This window comes from Cydia splendana, chromosome 9 (genome assembly GCF_910591565.1).
Source record: "Cydia splendana chromosome 9, ilCydSple1.2, whole genome shotgun sequence".
Lineage (NCBI taxonomy): Eukaryota > Metazoa > Arthropoda > Insecta > Lepidoptera > Tortricidae > Cydia > Cydia splendana.
The window spans coordinates 14,078,431-14,091,373 of NC_085968.1; the positions used below are offsets into that span (position 1 = coordinate 14,078,431).

The 12,943-nt window shown below is 36.7% G+C and overlaps 1 protein-coding gene across 1 annotated transcript in view; it reads left to right on the forward strand.

Moving 5' to 3' along the window:
* The first annotated feature begins 1,772 nt into the window (after window positions 1-1,772).
* LOC134793653 (very long chain fatty acid elongase 7) overlaps window positions 1,773-12,943 on the forward strand; it is a 46,003-nt gene continuing 34,832 nt past the window's right edge. The window contains exon 1 of the mRNA XM_063765291.1: window positions 1,773-1,936. The gene's annotated coding sequence lies outside the window, so the exon portion shown is untranslated. The remainder of the gene's footprint in view (window positions 1,937-12,943) is intronic.

Sequence of the window (12,943 nt, forward strand, 5' to 3'; positions counted from 1 at the left end):
TCTGCCAAAAAGTAAGTAAAACTTTTAAATTAAATTAAAAGAACTCCTTCCTCTTCCTCAGCGAGTATGCGCCCACTGTTGGGCATACGCCTCTCGTAATCTCCTCCAAGCAGCCCGATTTGCTGCTTCTCTTCTCCAGAGTGGGCCTGGGCCGGGCACGTATGTCGCAGAGATGATAGGAGATGGAGCAAGCGTGTCCTAGCGTGGAGGCCTCGTTCAAAAAGACCAGATCACAGACCTCCAACAAGATGGGAGGATGTCATTAAAAAGATTGCAGGCCCACTCTGGAGGAGAGAAGCAGCAAATCGGGTTGCTTGGAGGAGATTTGTAGAGGCGTATGCCCAACAGTGCATGGGCGCATACTCGCTGAGGAAGAGGAAAAAGTTCTTTTAATTTAATTTAAAAGTTTTAAACAAAGACCCCCACCGCATCTGTCTGTCAGTATGTTCGTGATAAACTCAAAAACTACTGAACGGATTTTCATGCGATTTTCACCTATCAATAAAGTGATCCTTGGGGAAGGTTTAGGTGTATAATTTGCTAACTCGTGCGAAACCGGGGCGGGTCGCTAGTTATGATATAAGAGTAACTTTATCCTCAGAGGAAAACATCGCATAAAAACCTGCATGCATACATACCTACGTATAAGCAAATAAACTACATTGTGAAAATGATAGGTATTTGTACATATTTTGGTGACATAAGGAAACTCTTTTTTTAAATTCTAAGTTTAAATATTCATTTTTCCATACGAATAGATAGAGTCGGACCAAGAAAAGTCTGCAGCGGATTTGATAGCCCACGCAGTGCAAGTGTCATTAATACGTCATAATTTCATGGAAGTTTGACGTTTAAAATAACACGTGCACTGCGTAGGCTATCAAATCCGCTGCAGACTTTTCATGGACTGACTCTAGGTATCTACTTGTACGGCAGTCCCGCTCAAACTCTACCTGGAGCAAATTAATAGGGAATATAACGCGAAACTATGTGTCGGGGCGCCACTACCACAATCCATCACAATTGGGGGGTCTCCCGCGAAACAAGAAAATCGAAATTTCGTTATCTAACCCTAACCTCTATCATACTTGCATATTGGAGCGATAAAGAGGCAGATAACTATTCGATTCTCGCGTTTCCCTGTAGGCCTTTGTTAACTAATCAATGTCATATTTTTTTGTCTGTGAAAACTTGTCAAAAAACAGAATAAGGCACAGTATGTACAGGTTACTCTATGGTTTACTATAGGCACTAGTGCTGCACTCTGTCGGCAGAACATTGCAGTAATATCCCCTATTAATACAGATTTGTCAAACTATATTTTTGTAGACATCATTGGCATTGCGCCTTTGTACTATTTGTAGAACGTCCCGGTTCTCCTCAAAAGCAATAGACTAGTTTGTCCGTCGCGAGTCCGTCGCACGTCGATAAGCTCTCATAATTAAACTTCTTACTTAGTGTCAAATTAAAAGCATAAAAAACAAAACAAAAAAAAATGTCACTTGCATCGAGTAACACATGTCTAACGTTTGATTACCTTATGCGTGAAAAAATTGTACCGTCACACTTTTTGAAAGCGGTTTGTACTGTTGCTTCTAATAGAAGATCACGACGAGAGTCGGAGTCGTACTCTGGACAGCGTCGCACCCGTGTCGGTTATCGGATTACAGTCGGCAATCCGCGATTAAACACGTTATGGGAGTTTGATGCTGCGAAGTCCTTATCTCGTAGTGACGTCAGGGGCAGCCATATATACGGCGGCGTGCCGCGCGCGCGCTCATTATTAGTCCACAATAGACCCGCGCATTCGCCCGCGCCGCCAGTTCGCACGACAGATCTAGATCGCTGCGGACGGTGCTATATCCATAAAATATTATTGAACTATTGCACCAGTGCCCTGAGTGAACATTTCTGTGCTGGAGCATTAATAAAGCTGGTAAGATTTAGATTATACTTATTGATTATCAGAACATAGAACCTTATAGGTATTATTATTGTTAGAATATTTCGGTAATCTAGTTTTATTAGCGTTCATTATCCTTATTTCTTCAATGGATCTTTCAATTAATGAATAATTGTTAATACTTACTGCTCTGCGATTAAAACTAGGTAATTCATGCAGTGTTTTATCTAGTAGCACTTAGGTAGTTGATGAATGATGAAGTATACGTGTATAGGCACATACATACTTTGCCATGAAGTACCTACCAAGGCAGGCAGTCTAGATTAAAATACAGGCAATAAACATTCCAGTCATTAATTTGGAAAAATATAAACGGATGTAGAATCCGTGTCCTTCTTTGCGCTTACAGAATTTAAAAATTAAGTAAATAAACAAAAAACAAAAGCTGAATAGTTTTGTTCTAAATAGTTTAGATTTACAACTGGAAAAGCTAGAACCCCAATGTTTATTAAACATATTTATTTTTTGTGATGTTTGTTACTTTAGTAGTAGAAAGTATTTTAATTGAACTTTGCTAATTTAAAATTTACAACGAATTAAGGAAAATGACATGGCAAACGAAAGGCAAAAAAAGTAGTATACTATAATGAACAAATAGTATAATTGGCGTTAATAACATAACATAAATCAGTCAAAAATGGTTCAAAATATTTTCATTAAATCTACAAACTGTTTACGAAGATGGAAAATCACTCTACCTAGGTTTCGTCCTTGTGAAAATTCTTCCCTCGAGTTTTCTCGGTCACCCAGATATTGTTTACTAACAATGAACTTGAGATGAGGAAAATAGTCGTCAAATGGATAGCATTGATATTAATTGCTTTACCTAGATTGCTCAACATTTATCCAGTAAATAATGACTGGGTCTGAGAACCGTATTGACAATGATGTCTTGGGCTTAAATCGTTCTTAGAACTTGCTTACAGGTGACATACAAGTTCTTTGTGTCTCGGAAAGTAGTGTCTATGCAGAATGCGTCGAGAACCGGACAATACCATAGCAAATCCTAAGTACAGATTTCTATGTGAAAGTCCAAATCGTACTTACCGTATATCTGTATGATTGTCTTGGACCACATATATCGTGCACTCTTCGTCAGTCACGCTGCTTTATATGTCAAAACCCTTATCTATTAGCTTCATTGTTGTTGTCTTCTGGCAATAGACAATAGACCGCATGTTCGAAGTTCAATCGATTTTATATCGGTACACATTGGCGTTATTCATAAACGCATTAAAAGCCTCAATCAGTTATATGAATAGTTGTCTTGACTTGTCGTTGGCTGTCATTTTGACTCATGTATTTGTAAGAAAGGGATAAAACAAAATTTAACTAGGTTCGTAAAGTTTATGAATAAGGGGATTTTCCACGTATATTTAATTTTACCTGTGTTAAGTTTTACAAAAAAATGCGAATAAAAAGTAATTAAAACAAAGGTAGGTAACTGTTTTAAGGGTAGGTAGAGGAGTAGAGTTTTGTATTTTCATAGTTTTATCCTTACTCATGATCCTCAACTACCATCCTTATTAAGTACGATGATCCAAAACAATGCTTTCATGAAGGTATACTATGTGAGAATAAAAACTTCAGAATAAAAACATGCATCTAACACTAGGCTCTGCCTGTGGCTTTATCCGCCTAGAAGTTGTAAAACTGCCCCCTCCCCCTCTTCTCACTAACTACTCTAACTAGCTCTCCACTCCTGAACTAACGTTAATTGGCTATTGGCTTCTTAATACTTCAAGCTCCTTAATATTCAATGTTAAACTTTAAAGCTTCTAAATTATACCCAAGTCAGAAGAGCATTTATTTTTATTTTAAAGAACAGAGTTTCGTCTAACAGTTGTAACTCGAAGCGTAGGTACAGTTAGTTATAATCACTCAACGGAGATAGATTTTTTCCTGTTTTTGAATAACGTCATGGTTCGATGATGACTTGGGCATAATTTTCATGGCTAATAATTTTGCAATTAAAATCATGGCTCATCTTGAACCGGCTACGCGTGACGTCCGAAATGACTGACACCGGCTCGACTTTACCCTTGAACTTTAATTGAATGAACTTTAATTTTTGTCTAATTCTTTCAAGGTCGTATTATCACAACTTTTACAAATGTAATTAAGTGTATATTATTATGTTTTTGCAGGCATTCTTTTTTTTTTTGGTGAATATATTAGCTTTAATTTGTCGAATTTCGTATAGGTCCGTAAACTAAATTTAACATAGCCGTGATACTTCGTAGTACCTTATATAAATGCGTTTAGCCAAATTATCTAAACAAAATGGGCCTCATGCATGGGCCGGGGCCTCGATTTACCTTTACTTGGACTCGCGGCTCGCATTGATCGTACGTACTTAATGGCTGAATGCTTGTATGATTGTATGGACTATCTGCCCTTCACCTGCAAGTTCAATGAATTTTGCTAAAACATTCGTCTCTGATTTATGATGAAATCATTCAATGTTTCTTTAGTATCGAAGTGATTTAGTTGTTTCTTAATGAACTTTGAGTTCAAATTAAGTTCATCAATCAAATTTTTATGTTTATTTAAAATAGCGTTCCTATTCAGTTATGAACTTATGATATTAAATAATGCTGTATTTAATCTGCAAGATTTCTTTTGGACTTAGGTGTCTTATGGGCATCAATCACTATTTGTTGCCATCTATTGCAAAAAATCATATTTTAGTAGGTACTTACTTTTAAATTATCTATGATGTATTTAGTATACCTTAAAAAAGAGTTGAGGGCTTCTTCTTTTTCCGTAAGTTTGTTTATATTCAGTGGGTCTATGTTGTACTTGGTGCATATGGTATCGTGGATCGTTCTTGCGTAAAGGAACCTTGGGCAAGTTTTAATAAGGTGATCAATTGTTTGTTGTGTGACGTCGTCACAGGGACACGCGTCATTGTCAATTTTGTGAAAACGTTTTAGATAGAATTTGGTATATCCGTGACCGGTTAGAATTTGTGTCAATTGAAATGTGATGGTTGTATGTTTGCGTAACAAGTATATATCGTCCAATGTGGGTAGCCAGTTACTCTTCCATATTAGTGTGACAGTGACAGTTGCGTTTCGTTCGCTACGGACCGTTAGCGATTGGCATGTTGTCTACGGGGCTAGTGCTGTTGGACTAAGCTAATTCTGCAGACTGCATGTCATTTGTTATGACAAAGCGTGAACATATGTTATCATAGATGTATTTATGTGAGAATATGGCGTATTTATTGAGAATGACACTTCTACGCTTTTTTCTGTCAAAGTCGCAGAGTTAGGTTAGACAACTCTAAGTATTAATAAGCACGTTAATCGATTGTAACTCGAGAATAGATGAGAACACGGACGTCATTAGTAGGTACATGATATAGCCGTGAACTTTTCACTTATTCAGTAATTGGGGATACTAGCGAAAGCAACTTTTAAATCTTTTTATTATTTGGTTTTTGAGATTTTATGTGGTACTTACAACAAACTAGCAATTTAATCTAATAAAACTCTTGCAAGTTGATTCGATTTGCATTCAGATGACTGGTACAATATTTGGTACTATCGAGCTGACACTTTTGGATTAGACCGCAATAATAAATGTGTTTTTAAAAATGAAATTTTGGACAAAAGCTTATTTAAAAACTTATAACTGAGTTTAGGATGAATCATATCTTACAAAAAGTGAGCAATATGAAGATAAATACCTACAAGAACTGGGTTCCGACTTAGGGAAAAAACTACAAACATTGAAATAGCAGCCAGCTAAATAATAATCATAACTATGTATTACACCTGCAGCACGCGCGTCACAGTTAATTGATCAGTTTATTGCAAGATGTCATTATCAATGGAAATTGTCGATTTACGCGTAACGGAAACATGGGGCAAATAATCCCAAGACGAGCGAGCGAAGGCCTTATGTAATTGTATTGAACTTCGCGTGTCGGGTACATCGCAGCGCTGCGGAATGGACACCTAGGTTTGAGCATAATGGCGTCTCAGTTAACTGAGAGGACTAGTCTGACTTTGAACTTCTCCAAGAGGTTGAGCAGCGAGGAATGTGCCGGCGACGGCGGAGCGGTCTCGTGGCGCAAGCAACGCCGCCGCGGTTTAATGTTGCAATTGAACACCCGCCACTGTCGCTTTGCTGGCACACTCTGGACTTTGATTGCAATTACTGTTTCCCATTTAAACATTTTATTTTTAAGTTCGATTAGCTTACTACTAGAAGTTTTGAGACAAAAGGAATATCGAAATCGAAACGCAATTTTATTAAATACGTATTATTTATTCATCCCATTAAAAATATTAAGTATTACATAAATTATATAAGATTACCAACCTAATAATTACATCGGATTCTAGGGGGCAAATTGATTGACGGATAGGGATCCCGTCATACAATTTGCCCCCTAGAATCCGATGTATGCGTAATAATCTATGGAACCTAGATAAAATAAAATGAGGTGACTGGAGTGAGCCAAAAACGTCTAACAATAAAAACGTTTGACAGTATCGTAAAAATATTTGGTTTAACAAGAACTGACTACCTAAACGTAGTGTTTTTTGTTAATTTATCATTAAATATTTGTATATTACTTAAGAGTAATTATTTTGAACCACACTCATACAGCTTTTCCTAAAATTGTGTGAATTCTGTGAATGACCATGGAATTTAATTAAAACATCCGTTAGAAATATTATATTCTTGGTATACTCCGCGTTTACTTGTATAGATACGCCGAATGAGGCGCCAGTAATCTCTAATTAGATTGTTATTCTGCATTCTTTTAAATTTAGCTTTTAACAAAAGCCAATTAGTCGCGAGTCGTAATACACTTGTAACAACGGCGCCATATTCTATTAATCTGCTATTAAACTAGTTAAATTACATGTTACATAACCAGACAGTTTACATCAATTATTGACATTTAAATGAAGTCATCCTTTGTGTTCATATCGGGGATTACTTTAGTATCAGTCTAACGTTCGTTGACTGCGCGTAACGCAAATCTTGGAAACATAAACACAGAGGTATGTAACACATTAAAGGCGTTTTGTATTCATAACAACACTCGTTGAAAAATTATACCGTATAAAAATATATTTTACGGCTGTAGTTAAATGTAAATAACCTGGGTATGTAGTATATATTGCAAATTGTGAAGTCGTACAGTCTTACATTTACTTAGGATCACTTGTGACTAATTCTGGAGGCTCTACAGACGAAATTAAAAGACGAATTGCTATTACAAGATCTGCCATGGAGAAGTTGAAGAGGATATGGCAGGACAGAAATATCACCAAGGCCACCAAAGTCCAATTAGTGTGGTCTCTAGTAATCCCTATATTACTGTATGGTGCTGAGACATGGACAGTGAAGGTGCGAGAGAGACAAAGAATCGACGCACTCGAAGTGTGGTGTTGGAGACGAATGCTGCGAGTATCTTGGACACAACACCGTACAAACGTCTCCATACTTGAAGAACTCAAGGTGAAAGAGAGGCTCTCAGCTACGGTCAGAGCGCGTATCCTCAGATACTTCGGACATGTGACGTGGAGAGCAGGCCATATAGAGAATTGTTGTCCAGGGACGGGTCAATGGCTGTAGGTCAAGAGGACGTTCCCCAATGCGTTGGACGGATCAGATAAAAGCCCTTACCAACACCCCACTTGACACATGTGCCAGAGAAGCATCTGCCAGGGAGAACTGGCGTAGAATCGTTCGTCCGTCGTTCAACGTGACCACGACTGCTCTGCCAAGAGTAATTCGACGGAGAAAAGAGTAGTATAATTATAGGCATGGGTTGGCATAAAGAACAGTAACTGAAATGTTATTAAAACCCAATTGAACCCTTAATTTCAATAATAGAATACATATCAATAAATTCCTGTTTGTTTAACTGTTTTATGAAAACGTCAATTATCTTTAGTACTTTTAATATGCAATGTACGGTCAATAGATATACAGTGTGGAAAGATAAGTCGGGCCCTGGAGGGAAACTACCTTAAATCCTTAAGCTGGCTCATTTTACTTAAAGGAGACATTCCTTTATTTTTAAAAAGAAACAAAACTGCATTCAAAGATTTTTTAAAACTAGCTTGCCTCGCCCGGGACTCGAATCGACTAAAAATTCCAAAAAATAAACATTCGCAATTTTATTCTACTAGTCGGTACAGTTAATGTTAATGATAACATTTCTCCAAGAAATATTAGGTCTTAATACACTCGTCTGTCGTACAAAATATCCATAAAATCTAATATATAGTACTCAAGATTTTTTTAGACAAGCCAAATTGAAGAAAACTATTTGAATGCAGTTTTGTTTCTTTTTCAAAATAAAGGAATGTCTCCTTTAAGTAAAATTAACCAGTTTAAGGATTTAACGTAGTTTCCCTACAGGGCCCGACTTATCTTTCCACCCTACCACCACGTACCACGTGTCCCAAAATTCAACGATAAGCTGGCACCAGAAGATGGACCTGCTCATGACTACTCGAGGAAAAAAAAGAAAAAATATATATGTCAATTTATTACGGAATTACAAAAAAAATGAAAGTCGACACCCCTAGTGGTATTTTTAACGACCAGGGGCCTATTTCTCGTACGTTACAAGTCTTGTAATACAAGTGTGTATCTATGGTAACGCTTGTATTTCAATATTTTTTACAAGTTTCCGTTTCACGTAAATGTATAATTGTTACAAGAGCGGGGATAAAAGAGTTTTCACAAGTGTTGTTGATTCACAAGTTGACAAACACTAGTAGATATTATATACTAAAATAGTAATTTCGTTTCTCAAAAGCTGTACTTTATACTTGTAGCTTGTGACTTATCACGAAATAATGAGGAGTCTCTATAAACTGCTAATATGCGTTTTTGGTAAAAATCGATTAATAAATAAATGAAGATATTGCATTTTTAAGATCTCAAACGTGTAAGTTTTGAATGCACTTCCTTAAAATCAGTAATATTATTTAAATTTAGCTTTTATTCTCCAAAAAAAAACAGTAAACTCATTCCTATGAAATTATTATAATTGGGAAAGAACCAGTAAATGACCGATAATATAATAATTTTGTAACGAATTCACCCGTATTATAAAAAAAAACTGACCCACCCTGAAGCTTGTAAACATTCATAGAGTGACTGACGAAACTGAGTTTGATTTTACACTTGTAATTGATAATTTTGAGAAACGCTTTTCATTACTACTTGTATTATTATACGCTTGTATATTCCGAAAACACAAGTCAGCCATTTTATTTTCCTCTTATTAAGATTATGATGCATAACAGTGACATTGACATTAAGATAACATTTATAATGGCCATTGCATTTCCTTTTTGCATAGTAAACAAACCTATTTTCTAACTTTAGACAGCCGCCTTGTAGCACTTGTAGTAATCATTCCTACGAGAAACAGAATTAAAACACACTTGTACAATGAAATTTTAAATGTAAGCTTGTAGACTTGTGAACTTGTAACGTACGAGAAATAGGCCCCCGGGGCCCGTTTCTCAAAAGCTTTCTAACAAAAGCTGTCAAAAAGTGACATCCGCTTGTATTACAAGTTACAAGCTTTTGAGAAACGGGCCCCAGGGGCCTATTTCTCGTACGTTACAAGTCTTGTAATACAAGTGTGTATCTATGGTAACGCTTGTATTTCAATATTTTTTACAAGTTTCCGTTTCACGTAAATGTATAATTGTTACAAGAGCGGGGATAAAAGAGTTTTCACAAGTGTTGTTGTTTCACAAGTTGACAAACACTAGTAGATATTATATACTAGCAAAAAGCAGAGCTTTGTAAGGGCTCGCGGAGGTTTTCTACCTTAACGTACCGAACCGGTTGCTGTCCGGTACGCCTGTCTGTTACAGCTTTTACTTTGTCCTTTAAAAACGTGTCCAGACGACAAAATCAAATTGCCAATATCATCCACACGTAATATACAATTTCATAAGTGCATTACATCCTACACGGTCGCCCAGTACTTTTTGTAAGGAACCCAACTGGCTTTCCTACATAATGTTGGGTCAGCGAGCCAATGTTCTTGAATTTATTTTTGCGTCCACTCCACACAATTGATCGAATAACTATCCCGTCTGGACACCTACTGGCGGTAATCACGCTGCTCCGCACATAAACTAACACACACAGTTCCACTAGGTACAGCCAGGGTCCAGCATCAGCTCTATCTTGGGTACTGCTCTTCCAAGTTCTCATTAAGACGTGTCAGATGACCAAAACAGCGTGTGCCTATGTTGCACCAAACCTGAGTTCCACTAGGTACAGCCAGGGTTTAGCATCAGCTCTATCTTGGGTACTAATCTCCTAAGTGCTCATCAAGACGAGTCGGATGGCCATAACAGCGTGTGCCTATGTTGCAACAAACCTGAGTTCCACTAGGTACTGCCAGGGTTCAGCATGAGTTCTATCTTGGGTACTGTTCTCCCAAGTGCTCATCATGACGAGTCGGATGTCCAAAATAGCGTGTGTCTATGTTGCATCAAACCTGATCGAGTTCCACTAGGTTCAGCCAGGGTTCAGCATCAGCTCTATCTTGGGTACTACTTTCCTAAGTTCTCATCAAGACGAGTTGCATGACCAAAACAGCGTGTGCCTATGTTGTATAAAACCCGAGCTCCATTAGGCACTGCCAGGGTTCGGCATCGGCTCTATCTTGGGTACTACTCTCCTAAGTGCTCATCAAGATGAGTCGGATGACCAAACCATAATGTGCCTTTGTTACACCAAACCTGAGTTCCACTAGGTACTGCCAGGGTCATTTTGCTGAACTGCACGCCGACGTTTCGATTGGCGTGCAGTTCCCATACAAGTTGCAGTCGGGTTGTAGTCCGTCTGTATCCCAAGTAGCATGGAAGTGTCGGCAACATCAATATAGCAGCCAATTAAGAACTTAGAGTGATTTAAGGGACGTATAAGAGTGTCAGAAAAGATTTAAGCTGTATAAAAGGTACTTTACAGACATTATACAGCTCAAGCTGTATAAAATCATTATAAAGGATTCTGCGGAAGCATGGGGTGCTTTATCAGAATATAAAAAATCTACTATAAAACTAAAAGTGTTGTGAGAGACTACAAGCTAATTCTATCGTAAAAGCTGTATACAGGCTGTATTGTAGTAACACTTGGCACTTTTAGCTGTACAAAAGTATCTGTCAACTGCGTTTTAAAACATTAAGTGTTGTGAAACACTACAAGCTAATTTTATCGTAAAAGCTGTATACAGGCTGTATTGTAGTATCACTTGGCACTTGTAGCTGTACAAATGTATCTGTCAACCCCGTTTTAAAGCTATTTCTTATGGCGTAATCTTACTCTCCTATAAGAATAGTAGTTGTATAACTTCTGTCCGTAAGGGTATTATAAAACCAAATGAATAAATGGCAGCTATAGTACAGCTTTTTTCTGTATTACTGACAGAGTCGCTTATAACAATCTTTTGGCGTAATTGTACACTCGTATAAGTATAGTAGTGTAATGATTTCTGAAAATAAGTGTATTATAAAACTAAAGGAATATATGACAACTACAGTACAGGTTTTTTATTTTTTATACGGATCTCTAAAGAGAATTATAACTTATGTACGGAGAACCGAAATACAGCCAAACGAATACAAATATTCTATTAAAAAGCTGTTTTAATTACAAAAGCTGTAAAATACACTCCATTTATTACACAGCACAGCTACTAAGATTATAATGCTCTCCAACTATCCTGTGGGCTGTTTAAAAATTGTCGCCATTTTACAATAAAAAAAAACGTATTTGTAAATATAATTAAAGAAATACTTGCAAATATTTAGCAGACTAACGCCGTGTTATGATTACCAGCTAAAATAAATTGTTTAGCCTTAGAATTAATATTTATAAATATTTTTGATACTCTAACCTTAAAAACAAACAGTAACTTTACCGATTTTTGATATTTTCCTTATGGTTTCTCTTTGTTATTTTGCAGGCGCGTAAATATTTTGCCAGAAAAGATACACAGGTTCACAATAAATAATAATCCGCACTTACCAATAGTGTAATATTCCATTCAAGTCCTGTATAATATTTACTTTTACTTTTACCATCCACTATAACACTTTATTGTCGCCATTACTATATTACGAATGAACAAGATTAAGACATTTTAGTTTCTTAAATGATTATTATTCTCTTGTAATTCTTTCTTATAACTCATTTAAAACTTATATTCTTATATCGTACTTATAAGAGATTATCTGTAGTGTTAAAGTTTCCTGTTACACCGAAATATAGCTGTAATGCAGCTATTATGCAACTTATGTATTGCTTATACAGCTACTCTACAGCTCTAATAACGCCAAAGGCTGTATAATTTGGGCCCTTTTTTTACTTATAAGGGATGTATAAGCGCTTATACAGCTTTTGTACAGCCTAACTGTACAGCTTATAGTATACAAATACACTTTAATACAGCTTATATACAGCTTGCAATGCTACTTGGGATCGGCCCTAAGTCACTGAAGTTTGTATTAATTATGCTTATCTTTATTTATAATTTTAGCAGTTCCAAGCAATAGTAACACTAAAGGCGCCATTCATTAATTACATAAGACAATTTTTGCCAGCTTGTGACCCCCTCCCTCCCCTATGTAAGAAATAATAAGAATAGGCTGACCCCGTCCAGCCACCAATATAATTTATTTTCAAAAAAATTTTTTTATGAATGTTTATTTGTACCTGTACAAAGGTACTTGAGCTCGTTTAAGCTAACTCTGCACCGTGTTGGATAGCATAGAGTGTGGAAGTATTATTTTAAACGTCATAATTTCATAGAAATTAAAAAAAATATCGCATCTTTGTGATCTTACTTAAGAACTATGAAAACCCCCTCCCACCCCCTTGTAAGAAAAAATAAGATATGTTCGACCCCCCTCCACCCCAAAATCGTCTTACGTAATAAATGAATGGCGCCAAAACTGTATCTCGAACTGA